The sequence below is a fragment of the Mauremys reevesii genome, linkage group 6 (genome assembly GCF_016161935.1).
Source record: "Mauremys reevesii isolate NIE-2019 linkage group 6, ASM1616193v1, whole genome shotgun sequence".
Classification (NCBI taxonomy): domain Eukaryota; kingdom Metazoa; phylum Chordata; order Testudines; family Geoemydidae; genus Mauremys; species Mauremys reevesii.
In genome coordinates this window covers 56,074,858-56,089,632 of record NC_052628.1, presented here as the reverse complement: position 1 = coordinate 56,089,632, position 14,775 = coordinate 56,074,858, and the positions used below count along the sequence as shown (strand labels likewise).

The 14,775-nt window shown below is 39.9% G+C and overlaps 1 long non-coding RNA gene across 1 annotated transcript in view; it reads right to left on the bottom strand.

The window, feature by feature from the left end:
* Nucleotides 1-364: 364 nt before the first annotated feature.
* Nucleotides 365-14,775, bottom strand: part of LOC120408644 — a 38,877-nt gene continuing 24,466 nt past the window's right edge. Inside the window, exons 4-5 of the long non-coding RNA XR_005600843.1 lie at nucleotides 869-888; nucleotides 365-501 (exon numbers count right to left, since the gene is read on the bottom strand). This is a non-coding gene — a long non-coding RNA (uncharacterized LOC120408644). The remainder of the gene's footprint in view (nucleotides 502-868; nucleotides 889-14,775) is intronic.

Sequence of the window (14,775 nt, the reverse complement as noted above, 5' to 3'; positions counted from 1 at the left end):
TGCCCAGTTTGAGGATACTATTGACTGCAGAAATTAATTGCCAAAAACTGTTCTTGATTTTGTTGAACTATGTTGAGACTGTGTTTAAATTGCCAAAACAGAAGACCATTAAACTCTACATGAGCTAAAATCATTATGAGTGAGAGAACCTATATGTTTATATAACATATGCACATAAATGTACATACAGTAACATAATTTGTACATGTATGTATATCAGTATATGAGATACATTAAATGAAATAAAGTCATAGAAATTTGACATTCTACTGGTTTGTCTATTATTCTTTTGAACAGAACAAACAAGGATGACAGAAAGTTCCCAAAATGAATAGGGCTACAACACAGAGCTATTCGATCAACCTTTTCTTTCTCTGTCCTTCCTTCCTTCCTTCCTCTAGGCCTCTGCCAAACATTTTGTGGCTCACAAATATACAATCCTTTATGAATATTTTACTGATAAGAATGTTTCCAGCAACTCATTCAGGTATCTGGTTTGAGCTGTAGAAGATGAGAAAGCGTTCACAGACAAGTTAGAATGACCCTTTCCCCCCAACTAGTTAAATATATTTTCCCCCCACTGAAATTTCTGTTGACACAAAAGGAACGTTTGTGGCTCGCTGCAGATTGTGAAGGATGGAGTGAATTGAAACAGATAATATATTCTAGGAGCTATAAGTAGCTTTCTGAAAGGTGTGCACATACAGCAAAGAATAAAGAATTTGAAGTTCTCTCAGGAAGATGCTAGCCCTGCACACTTCTGAGTACATTTAATCTGTAATGGAAATGGTCCCACTGGTAGGAGGAGGATCTGTTTTCTTTTTACTACAGTTTCTGGCAACATTAGTATTATGAGAGCTTGGCTTACCTCTTGACCCATCCCATCATCTGGAAAAAAAAATAAACATAGAGAACATATACATGTTAGGAGTATCAAAAATGAGTGCAGCTTAAAATAAATGCAGTTCTGACAAAAGTGGCTCAAGTATCATACATCAAACACTTGTTACCTCTCTTGGCCTTAGTGATTGCACATGACTAAGAACAAGTCAATGATAAAATCTGAAGAAAGATGAAACCAATCTAGGCCTTTTTAAAGACCATCAATCATTCTGTGCAGCCGTGATATTATTAGTTCAAGTAAGCCTTGTTCTCCCATTTTATGGGCATTATAAACCTCCTACCCCTAGACCAATGCTATCATGGGAAATCATTTTTATGGGCAACATCTTAGTGGGGACCAATCAGATCTACTCACATAACAAGCTACTGAATTATTCAACAGTCTCCCTAAATTTGCATTCTTGCTGTACTTTGCTGTCAGGACATGGCTTAGAAGTATGTGGTTTTTACAGTATATATTGAGAAGACAACTGCACACAGGAACTATAGTATTCTCAATGTCTTTGAACTGCCATTTGTTCCTTTGAATTCCTATAGTCTATGAATTACTACAGAAGAATATTCATCTAACCCCCCTCCCACCAACAGCTCAGCACTAAACTTTAAACTCTTTCAGCTTTAAAAATATCAAAACATAAGGACAGCAAAAGTGAAACAATTGTTTTCAAACATAAGATATTCAACTTTACTGAGCAAATACTACCCAACAAGTCTCATAGCTGTTGCTATGAATACAGGGATCACTTTGTATATGAAAATATTTCAGTTTTAATTGCAAATCTGTGCAGAGATGATTTGGGGTCTGTAATTAGCACATAAATTCCAGACTTTGTGACTGCTGTGAAAACACATTATTTATGGAATGATTATCTAAATATAATTCAGCATTTCTTGCTTTCAGCAAATACTGTAAATATCTGATTTAATAAAGTGAAAAAAAATGTGCCCTTCTCATGCATTTATATTTACATTATCAGGATTAATTCCTGCTCACTACCACTCCCCTCTCCACCTGCAACAGACTCCAGAGCATCGCTTAGCGCTAGGATCACCTTTGGAAGGTTTCTTTACAAACATCAATCCTAGAAACTTAATTTGTTTAAAACGAAGGCTCAGATTATGCAGATACTGATGAACTGTGTGTTTATGTGAGCCTCCCCTTAACCTCTCTCATCTGACACTGCACTAAATCTAAGCCCATGGGGGAACAGAAGGGAACCTACCTGAGCTGGTTTTAAGCTACTGTATGTAGTTTCCTAGTTATCTGGGCATGGCTGTAGAAAGGATGGTATGGTCTTTTGTTCCCAGCTCCCCACCCCCGCTTACTCTAAGATGCAGGCCCAGCCATTCCTAGCCCTCAGGAGCACAGATCCCGTGATTGGCACAAAACATGCCACTTATAAAGTAAAATTCGTATCTCCCTCTGTATAGGAATTCCTCCTAGAGGACCAATCTGACCCAAAATTCTGGGACTTATTGATGTAAATAGGGATTGTTCCTATACAGAACAGAAAGTCTTGGCCTCCCACCCATTCTGGAGTTTAGGAAAGTTGGACAAACAAATATATAGGGAGGGGGCTAGAAGAGCAATGGGAGCGCTTCCCAGGCACAGGGAGGGGAGCATTCCCCTTGCAAGTGCTATGTTTTGGGACTGCTAGTGAGGGGGTGCTGCCCTCATTAGAACTACTCCCCTGTGTAAAGTTAAGCACATGTGCAGAAGTTTTGCCTTCTGTCCATATTTTAAAACAACAAATACATACTAACCGAATGCAAAACATGTCAAGATCACAACAATGACAGGCGTATATTAACACAATAGTAATTTGTAATGAAAGATGACTCAGTTAAAACTTCCTCCTTTTATCATCGGCAGATTCCCACTCTGTTCCCCGTTTTAGACCCATTAGTTAATGCATACGTTTGAACTACAACTTTTCTCCCTTTGCTCTCTGCCTACCAGCTGCAAAACTCCTAGCACAGCCCCTTTTATCAAGCGCAGTTAGCAGGAACATTTTATAGTAATAATAATAATAATAATAAAAATCCAACCTCTCCCACTGCTTTGTCCAAATTGGCTGGCTTTTCTTTGTGCAGATCATGACACATGACTGGACCAAACCAAAGCAATGCTTGTTGAGAGTGTTGCCCCTCGCTGGATCAGTGTGAAGGAGGCAGGTGAGCTAGACACTAATGGGCGAAATGTGTGGGTCACTCTCAGTTTTTCATGTTAGACTACAAGGGTTTGTCCCCACAGTTCAAATCTTTGGCAAACAGCTGCCTATAGCTCTGGGAATGATACTCTTCCTTTTGTCTCTCTGATCTTCAGTGATAGAGCAAGGCAGAATATATGCAAGTACATACCTCACAGCCCTGCAGTCAGTTTTGAATTTAGATTTGAATTGTGATATCAATGTCATGGTGCACATGCTTTGAGAAAGTAGTTACGAAGAATAATTGAGAGATTCAGTGTGAAGCCACTGAAAGCTGTAATTTAAAGTTCCAGATGCCTCAGTACTACTATTACTATTAAAATTTAAAGTGACAGAAGCCCAATTATGTATGGTTATTTTCTTAAATAAAATCATATTTCTATCCTATGTGAAAGATTAATTTCTGACTACCCATCACTGTCACAAGAATCTATCGTTGCAGCCTGTGTGTCACAAGAGATGCTTAGCCTTATCCATGTGACAGTGAAAGAATCAACAGGGAAGCAAAGCTGGGAGCCTCTTTGGAGACAGCAGAGGAGACTGATTTGCATGATAATCAGCAATGGATCCTCTCCCATGCCAGCCTCCACACATAGCAAAGAGCAGCACAACTTTAACAGCAGCTAGGCAGGGATGAGGCAGGAGCTTCAGCACTAGTTCCAGAAAACTGGCAAATGATACCAAAGATTGTGGCTAATTGAAATAACCAATTGTAAAGACAAAGCACAGTGAGGAGCCTGAAGATCTTTCTTGTGTCAGCTGCCTTGGACTCTTTTAAAGTATACCTGCTTCTTTTGCAATAGTCTTTTTTTTTTAAGTGCAAAAATTTGCTTTGGTTATTTCTACAAATTTGCCCTAGGGCTCCCCTGCCTGTTATTATAAAGAGTTCATCTGAGCTGTTTGGATGATGCCAGGTTCCGTGAGCTGTAGGTGAGAAGGTTCTGGAATTGTCCAAACAGTATATAAGAGTACTTTAAAATATCAGCCAGAAAGGCAGGCAGGGGACTCCTTATCAATGTGAAACGGTGCTGCCAACTCTCACAATTTTGTCACAAGTCTCATAATATTTGGTGTTTTTCTTAGAGCTTATAATGATACGATTCAGTGAGAATCTCAGATTTTATTTTAAAAAAACAGGTTGTTAGCCCTTATGATTGTAGAGAATAGCTTGAAAATGTGAACTCCAAAGGTTCAAGAACTAAAAGGCAAAAAGAACCCAACATATGGTATTAAAAAAAAATCTCATAATTTTTAAGCAATGTTCATGAATTTAGTGTCTGGTTGGGATTGGCAATAGTGGTATTATAAAGCCATTGAGCAGGAGGAATGCCTGAAGTCCTTCTTGTCCAGAGTTTGTGAAAACTGATTGTGTGCTAATATGGATCCTGTGGCCTCACTCTTGACCTGCCCACATGATCATCCTTTGTTCCTACCTGTGTGGTGACCTCTTCCACAGTGAACTGAGAATGTGCTAGTGTTTTTGTGCTGCTGCTTAATGTATGGTTGTCCATGCAGACCACTTATGGGTGTAAGTGGTGCAGCATGCCTTGCACTAATCTCTGCTCCTGGGGGCATTTTAGATCTAGTTAGTTACAAAATCACAAACCTGACAGTGGGACCAAGCCACACTGCTATACTACTCTGGCTGTTCTTTACATCTGATTTAGTTCTGAGGTACACTAGGTTTACCTATTATAGCTCAGATATCTGTATTGTCACGATAGGTATTGACCAGTCTATGTATAATCTATTAAAAGAGCCAAATTATGCTCTCATTTACACTGGTGTATATCTGGAGTAACTCCCCATTAGCTTCTGGTGAATTACTCAGGATTTGCATCAGTATCAGTGAGACCAGAATTCACCAGGATGTAGAGAGACAGTCTGTACATTTACTGAACTGGATCTGCAGTGCACATGCACATAGGCCTAACCAAAGAAAATACATAATCATTTAGATCATTGAGATTGATTATTTTTTGTTTTATTACCAACATAAATGTACCACAAGTCCAGGCACAGAATGGTGAATCTGCTGTTTTCAGGTGAGACTACTGACATGCAAATGACCTGGAGAGTCACCGATATGAGTCCAGGAGGAATGGATGGGGTATACAACCCCACAGTGGACAACAAGAGGTTAGGGAACTGTTCTGGGCTCAGTCTGCTCTGCTAGGCCATTCTTGCAAGGCATGCACAAGCCGAAGGACGAGCTTAAAAGGCAAGCAGAATTGTTCACTTGCTGGTAGACTAGGGAAGAAAACAGATCTTCAGCTCTGGAGGAAAGGGATGACTGAAGGCAGGAGCTTTCCAGATGACCACTGCCCAAAGGACCCTCCCAGAAGGAAGAGAGGGACAGATTCTGACTCTCTGTTAACTCAATTTATATGCATTAATTTCCCTTTCTTTTTTGTTCACAGATTACCCCGGAAGGGGAGCGACTTTGCAGGGGCAAGTCCCAGGAAGAGGCAGGTCACCACAGAGGCAGAGCCAGGAGGTACTCAGCCAGGCAAGAGTTGTTATGCCATGCCTGGCCACAAGCAAGTACCAGTGGTTAGTCAATCAGTTCACAAAACCCTGCTGAATCAACTACTTCTCCTTACAAGTAATATCAGCATATTAAGTCATTTATCTGAAAAACAGCTGTATACAAGATCATGGCATATTTTTTTCACCTTCAGAATGCTACTAAACAGGAGAATGTGAGTATCCTTCAATACTTTTGGTCACCTTCAGCTAAAATAGTTGTATTTATAATCTCCTGTGTCACAAAATGGAAATGATCAGAAGAAAGAGCAGAGAAATCCCTCAAATTAAACTAGACAAAGAGTTCATTGAGACATGTGGAAGAGGTAGAAAGATGTTCTCTTTGAAGGCACCTCCAGGGAAGCAGGGATAGTAAGAAGCAGCGCAAAGGAATACATCTACGAAGGGTGACAGAATAAACCCCCTATTTAATAGTGAGGAATCTCTGCAGTACAAAAGAAAGCTGAAGAACAGACTATGGCGACTATACTGTGATGCACTGGATCATTTTACTGCCTACCACTGAGATCAGAAAAATGTCAGCGAAAGGAGTTAAAACTTGTTATCAGCAATGGATTTCTGGAATCCTGGCAACTGTCTACAATTAAATTGGACAATATGTGAATCCATTTGTCTTCAGTGATAGGAATGGCTATTGTTTCTTAAAATGTATTTTTGTACGTATTTGTATTACTGTAGCATCCAAGAGCCCAAGTGATGGGCCAGAACCCCATTGTGCTAGGCGCTGTACAAACACAGAATAAAAAGATGATTCCTGCCCCCAAAGAACTTACAATTTAAGTAGCTAAGTATAAGGTACAGCAGATCTAAAACTAAATGTTAGCAATACCTCTGAGCTATTTAGTTGCAATACATCCCTTGTCTCACTCTACTGCCATTTCACTGTGGCTGGGCCAAACTGATTCCCCTCTTTCCCCCAGCAGAGAAATTTATGGAAGGGGAGAGAGAGGCAGGAAAACTCTGTAAGGTTTCCCCTGGCAGTTTCCTGATAGACATTCCTTCAAAGGGCAGTTGTTTTCAGGAAGTGAGGCCTCCCTGCCCTGTGGATTTAAGCCATATGCAGGGAACATCGTGGGTGGATGAATGTAGATTACTCCTGCTTCTGTGCTGCTCTGTTGGACCTGCCTCTCTTTTGGCAGCAGGAACTGTTTTCCTGTTGACTGGATCCCGCAGCAGCTGTTAAGTTGCAACTATGGGGAGGATCCACCAAGACCTAACACAGCTCCAAACTGTATTAATTCTTGGCTGGATTGCTGGATGGCCTGTAGGCAGCAGTGCCAGGGGATGTAGCTTGCCCTCTTCCACAAAACTCCACGCATCCCTGACCCTGTGAAAAACTGGCATGCCGGTACCCGGGGCCCCAGGAAAGGGTGATGGTGGTGATGCAGGAACAGCCTCTTTAGTGCAGGGGCACTCATTCCCTATCTGAAGGGACAAAGCAATGATCCACGGCTAGATTAAAAAGTCAGTTTTTATGTTATGTACTATAGGCATTTCTTATCTGTTTTAATTTTTAATATAAATGTTCCTTTTAAAGTGCCAGGAGCAATATGAGTTTAATGTGAGCTCAGAGGGCCATGCAATGCCAGCATAATTGACTCACTACCATCACTTGTCATGGATATTTTTTTCCTTCCACTCTCCCTAAGTCTGCAGGAGCTTTTAATAGAAACAGAGCATGTAAGAATGTATGTATTTGATACAGAGCTTACAACCTACTAGTCAATATTGAAATTGGATTTGAATTACTATGTAAGTAATTGCCAGTAAGAAAACTGGAGTAAAGGAGCTATGGAAAGGTATAAAGTGCCTACAGGTCAGAAGTGAGGGAAAATTGTTTATTGAGGTCAAAGGCCTTAATTTTTAACTATTATTGTATGAAGGGACTGAAGCCACTTTTTTCCTGTGGCTTTATATAAAATCTATGGTTTTGTCTTATATAGAAGTTTTGCATCTTTCCACTAATCAGTGTCACAAATAAAAACCAAACACAACTTGTAAGTGAACAATATGTACATTGAACCTCTGAACTGGTGACCAGATATTTCCACTCTTTTTAAGCATGTTGCACTTAATTCAGTGTTTAAGTAACCTTACTTGTATCTTCCCCATATCCTCTTGTGCTAGATTATCTGATGTGCAGTAAACAATGAAGAGTACTGTAATGTCCTCAGCAGTCACAATAACCTGTCCTCCCCTTAATGACAGGTTTAGTAGTTTGTCAAAACCCATCATCTGAATTGATCAGATTGAATTACTTCAACAACTGATGAATTGGAGGTATTCATGTGGTGAAATAAAAGAAGCCAAATACTTGTGCTTAGCAGGTGCTTTCCCAGAAGAGAAGCCTGTGTCTCACTGAAGCCTCTCATCTAGGTTGTTTTCCAGAAGCAGAAATAACTTCCTTAAATGAGAAACATAATATTTATTATACTCAACCTAATTTACTACCAAGAAGGAAGATTCATAATCCTGTTTTCAATCCAGAAAAGGCTGCCACTATTTCAAAACACAGAAGCATGCCTGGCTGTATTAATTTTAACAGGGAACAGATTGGGAGAAGAAAAGTAGATATGTGGACAAAGTTGGCACCGGGGTTTGTTGTAGGGTTTGGTTCCTGGGTTGGTGTTTTTGTTGTGTGGTGTGTAGTTGCTGGTGATTATTTGCTTCACGTTGAGGGGCTGTCTGTAAGCAAGGACTGGCCTGTCTCCCAAGGTCTGTGGGAGTGAAGGATCATCCTTCAGGATAGGTTGTAGATCCCTGATGATGCGCTTGAGAGGTTTTAGTTGGGGCTGTAGGTGACGGCTAGCAGCGTTCTGTTACTTTCTTTGTTGGGCCTGTCTTGTAGTAGGTGACGTCTGGGTACCCTTCTGGCTCTGTCAATCTGTTTCTTCACTTCACCAGGTGGGTATTTGTAGTTTTAAGAATGCTTGATAGAGATCCTGTAGGTGTTTGTTTCTGTCTGAGGGATCGGAGCAAATGTGGTTGTATCTTAGAGCTTGGCTGTAGACAAAAGGTCATGTGATATGGTCTGAATGAAAGCTGGAGGCATGTAGGTAAGTATAGAGGTCAGTAGGTTTCCACTATAGGGTGGTGTTTATGTGACCATTGCTTATTAGCACTGTAGTGTCTAGGAAGTAGCCCTCTTGTGTGGACTGGTCCAGACTGAGGTTGATGGTGGGGTGGAAATCGTTGAAATCTTGATGGAATTCCTCCTTCACATGGGTCCAGATGATGAAGATGTCATCAATGTAGTGCAAGTAGAGTAGGGGCGTAAGAGGATGAGAGCTGAGGAAGTGTTGTGCTAAGTCAGCCATAAAAATGTTGGCATACTGTGGGGCCATGCGGGTACCCATAGCAGTCCGCTGACTGGAAGGTATAAATTGTCTCCAAATCTGAAATAGTTGTGGGTGAGGACAAAGTCACAAAGTTCAGCCACCAGGTTTGCCGTGGTGGTATCAGGGATGCTATTCCTGATGGCTTGTAGTCCATCTTTGTGGTGGCTAGGATGGTGTTTCTGGAAGATCACCAAAGGATTGTAGTTTCCTCAGGAAGTCAGTGGTGTCTCGAAGATAGCTGGGAGTGCTGGTAGCATACGGGCCTGAGGAGAGAGTCCACATAGCCAGAAAATCCCGCTGTCAGGGTGCCAATGCCTGGGATGATGGGACATCCAGGATTCCAAGGTCTATGGATTTTGGGTAGCAGATAGAATACTTCTGGTCAGCGCTCTAGGGGTGTGTCAGTGTAGATTTGTTCTTGTGCTTTTTTAGGGAGTTTCTTGAGCAGATGGTGTAGTTTCTTTTGATAATCCTCAGTGGGGTTAGAGGGTAATGGCCTGTAGCATGTGGTGTCAGAGAGTTGTCTAGCAGCCTCTTGTTCATATTCTGACCTATTCATGATGACTACAGCACTTCCTTTGTCAGCCTTTTTTATTATGATGTCAGAGTTGTTTTTGGGTGGCGTATTTCATGTATTTATACCTGCTCCTGTATTTTCCATTCCATGCATCTGATGAAGTGAGTTCTAGCCCATGAAAGCTTATGCCCAAATAAATTGGTTAGTCTCTAAGGTGCCACAAGGACTCCTTATTGTTTTTGCTGATACAGACTAACATGGCTATCACTCTGAAACCTGACACCATATACGGAAGAGAGTAACTCTAGGCACATGAGTATCCTGGGGCAAATTCATTGACCTTACTAGAGTTATTCCTGATTTACACTAGTGGAAATGAGGAGGATCGGGTCCAGAGTGTTGTTTAAAGATTGTATTCTGTACTTCTGGGTTCTCTTTCCAGCTCTGCCAATGACTCTCCTTTTTTTCATGTCACTTTAATTATCTGCACTGCAGTTTACCCATCCAAAATTGAATAAAACACTTTTCTACCTCATAGGGGAGTTAAGAGACTTAATTTGTGTTTGCAAATTATTTTGAGATCCTCACATGAAAGAGACTAGAGAAATGTGAAGTATTATTGAGAACAGCAGACATTAACACATACACACTCAGATTACCTTATAATACCATTTTTTTGCCATTAAGAGACCTTAATCAAAATCTTAAGATGTTATTTCTACAGAGATAAAGGAGGATGAGAGCCTCAGAACAACTGTAGTTGAGAAACAGGAAAATGTTGTCTAGTCAAGACAGCTCATTAGCAGTCCAAGGAATGATAGAATCAGCATCCAGGGTAACTCCAAAATCATCTACTCAACTGACTGGAAGACAATTAAAAGGCAGATACTGGTGGCAGGATTAATATTTCCCCATAGCTTGGCTTCTGTGATTTATGTTCATAACTATTAAAAGTAAAAGAAAGCAAGGTTTCAAAACTGTGTTTGTATTCTCGCTAACCAAGCTGTTTTCTGTTTGGTCTGGGATTTTTTTGCTCCTTTATCCTTTACTGGACAGACAAACTTGCTAATTGTTTTTCCCATAATTTACATAAAATTAGATGCACATTTTTGAAAACCTTCTCCTAGTGTTTGGTTCAATTAAAATTTTAGCATTGTGTTATATTTTTTCCAGGACTGGAGAAGGTACATAACTGATTCCACTATGCCTAATCCTTTCAGCAGGAAAATTGGAGTGGTGAGGTGAAGTAAAGTAAGCGTTCACCTGTGAAGTAGTTTGTTATCTGCTCAGCTGCATACCCCTGTCTGTACTGTACCAGTTCCACAGAGAAATGAAGACCTCGGATCCATGGGATTGTCAATTAGCTACTTTAATGATTAAAAACAATCACTCATATGTTAAATAAATGGATGGTTCTTATCTATAACTCTAGATACATTTTTCTTTCATGCTGCCTCCATTGTCTGTGAGTGAGAGTGAGAGAGGGAGGACAAAACTCATGAACAGAGTTTGCCCAGGGGTTGGAAGCAGAAGCACTTCAAATGTATAGGATGTGGAAGGAAACAATGAACCTACCATTCAAACACCCTCTTAAGGAGTATTTTTGAAACCTATCATATAAAATTCAACACCACCAAGGGCAAAAAGACCTCTCTAGTCTTCTTCATTTTCTCCTTAATTCAGGAATGCACTTACATATGTGCTTAAGTCACTCCCTAGTCAGGAAAGCATGCACTTAAATCCCTTGGAAATCAATGGGACCAAAACACTTACTTTCCTGAACCAGGAACTTTGGGTTTTGGATTCCACAGGAACAAAGTTGTAAATCACTGAAAAAATGGGGTATGTGAAAACTGCATTTTAGGGCCAAGTATGATTCCAACATAATTAGGTGTTGTGTAAACCTCCTAAGATGTGCCAAGAACCTTTCAGGAAGTCAATGGAAATACTCTTCTTAGGTACTCTTAGCAGGATTAGGCCCTAAATTAAAAAAAAGGAGCAAGTTAATCTGTCAGATATAATAAATGGCAACAGATCTCTCCATTAATGTTCAGGTGCAGAGGTGGGCATTACTCAATCACATGCAGCAGCACTATAACCTGGTGCAACAAAGAAGACGTGTGACAGTAAAAAGAAAAAAAAAACGATCCCCTCCTCCTAGCCAGCACAACTGTTCATAGCTTGAAGCAAGTCAGCATTTCACACCATCCAACCACTTTGACATGACAGGTATGATATTTTCATACCTGCAGAATTGCCAAGGAAATCCTCCCTAGCAAAAGTGCAAAAGTTTTGAATATGGGGGAAGGGGCAACAACTGGCTTATAGGCAAACGTTGAAATGAACAAGTCTGAAACAAAATGTAAATCAATTACTGTTACAAAAAGATCACACTGACATTTAAAAGCTGGACTGATAGTATCTGTCCCCTCCAAGGCTGACATAACTGAACCAGATTTGATCCCCAAATGTTTTTCTGGAAGGTGGTGGGGCGGAATCCTGCTTTAACTTTAGTTGTTGTTTCAGAGAAATAATTGCCACCCTGGAAAGGTAATTACATATGCCATTGTTTATACACATAATAGGCCTGGAAAGCATGTTCTGCTGCTAGAAAAAAAAAGAAAATCCTGCTTTCACAGTAGAGCGGTACACTATGTATAGTGACAGAATGCTACAAATAGCATTCAAACCCTCACATGTTAATAGTTTCCCCCCCCCCCCCCTTGGTGTGTGTATGAGTTTTGGGATAGGGGGAAGGGATGAAGAGCGAGGAAGGAGGTGGAGCAAAGAAGAAAATTTTGTACAATAGTAACCACAGTAAATTCACCAGCTTTTACTCTCCAGATTTCTGTTAAATGAACATTTACTGCTGTAAAGGGGCTTACTGGTACTTTTTTGCTTTGCCATATGATTATTAATTACTCCGGAACTTTGATCACCTGTAGAACTATATCAGATATATTAGTAAATGAAATATATTAATATTGGCTCTTCTAAATTGGTCTTGATTTGAACTGCTCTGAAAGGAGACCAAACTACCGGACAAAATATCGGATAGCACTTTGCATTCCACTGTGCTTTCAATGCAACATATAAAGTGAATTTAGGTCACAAAGTACAGCTAAAAATCTCTATACTTCCCCCCCTCAGTACTATAATAAATGACAAATGAATAAAGCAAACACTGTACTGTAATATTCTTATCAGACAACATGGCTTTTTTAATTCCAATGGTTTTTCCAAAATATTGCAAGTATCAGGACTGAACAAAGAAAAAATACATATGTATTCCAACACTGAACTAAGCATTGTTAGATGTTGAAGCAATTCATAGCAGGCTATTCTCTGCTGCAGTGTCCAGCAAATTGCATGACCTGCTTGTTAGGCTTGACAACAGTGTTTTACCTAACAAAGGCCTCAACAGCTCAGAGCAGCAGTGGAATGTCAAAATGAGCACATTTCACACACAGATGTGTGACCGTAATAGCCTATAAGAAGATGCATGTGGCAGAGAGAAGGGGTTGGGGGTTGGGAAGGCTAACAGTTAGCAGTAGGGACATGGCCCTACTGACCACATTTAATCAGCCCTTCTGTAAACAATTCAACATTTTCATTGTTCTCTAAAAACTAATAAAGAGAAACAAGCACTTTTCATTCATCTTGAAGTAATTTTCTGTCAGGTTTGAGCCCCTTGTGGCCTACAGCTTGTGCATTGCTAGCTGTGTGATACAACAACTATTTCAATTTATTTTACAAACTCTGGCCATTCACATGTCAGTTAGTGTTCACCAAACCGGCATCTGAAATTGTGCAGTTAACGAGTTTTACAACATTTCTATCAAGAGAAACTGTTTAGCATAACTGACTCTTAAGGAGTTATTATACCTCTAAAAATCCATTTTAAGGGGCATTATTTAAATAAAATAGAAAAACGGTTCACTGCCTTTTAAAGGGGCTACAAAAAAAGTCCATCAGATCCAGTGCAGTAATCCTCAGCTTAAAGCACTCTTGAGAGCACTTCTGGGAATTATCAGCATAATGAAATGTTTTGTGAAATGTCCAGATAGATTCCTCTACTCAACAATTTTACTGCACCATATTTATTTTCCTCCTAGTTTTTAAAGAAGTGAATTACTTTTTGAGGGGACGACGCTACGTTGTGCAGATTAGCTGAACACAGTTATTCTACAACCTTGGTAATAGTGAGGGTTCAGTTTGCAGTGTAATCTATATACATCTGCAAAAAAAAAAGTCAGCCTTATGCTCTACGCTGCTCTAAAAGGGTTAAACCACAATGAGGCTTATGCAGATTTGCATTTCCCTTGTACTGCATTTTTCCCATACTCTTAAACAACTTTGTTATACAATGGCACCTGTGAAATGCTTTATTGAAAACAGCTTTGACTCTCTTCTTAAGTCAATTAAACAAACAAAGGCTATAAAATTGGAATGTTTAAAAAGGAGATGTTCCTGAACTTTTAACGTAAAGAGAAATAGATTTTGTATATTAAGCTATGATGGACAATGACCCAAAACTGCTTAATAGCAAGAGTCCATAATGGTCGTACACTATCACATACCAGTAAGTTAATCTTAGCATATTAAACTACCTAATGGGGCAAAAGCCACATGTGCAAAGTAAATGACTTCCTCGTTCTGCCTAAAATGAATACGAGTAAGAGAAAAGTTATGTGGCAGTATAAAGAGATACATGTACACATATATATTGTACAGTGTAACGTTATTGTTATAGATTTCCTTATCAGATATCTATCCCAAGGACCAAATTTTCTTGTAACGTAGTCAGTGTAGTCAATGGAAATAAATAAACCAGCAGAAAATGCAGCTCCAAATTCTTAGAGTGATATCTTTCCCACATTATTTTAATTCCTAGAGAGAGGGGCAGCTACTCGAGTGCCTGGCACCAGCATCTGTTAACAGGAAGTTCAGCAACATTTATGGACATGACAGTTTGTCATCACTGATGGTTTTGGCACCTCCTCAGAATTATATTAATCATACCTGGCCCATTAGTGTATCTAGCACCAATTCTAGCAGTGCTGTCACTCAGAGTTTATAAATTGGGGAATAAGAATAAATTGTCTGGGCAGAAAAAAAAAATACAAGATGGCTTCCAGAGTGACCAATCTAAAAAGTTAACTGACACTTCACTACCAACTTTACTTAGGGTTCACAAGATGCTGAGCACTGCGGGATCCAGCACATACTCATTTTAAGCATGTAAATAGCCCCACTGAAA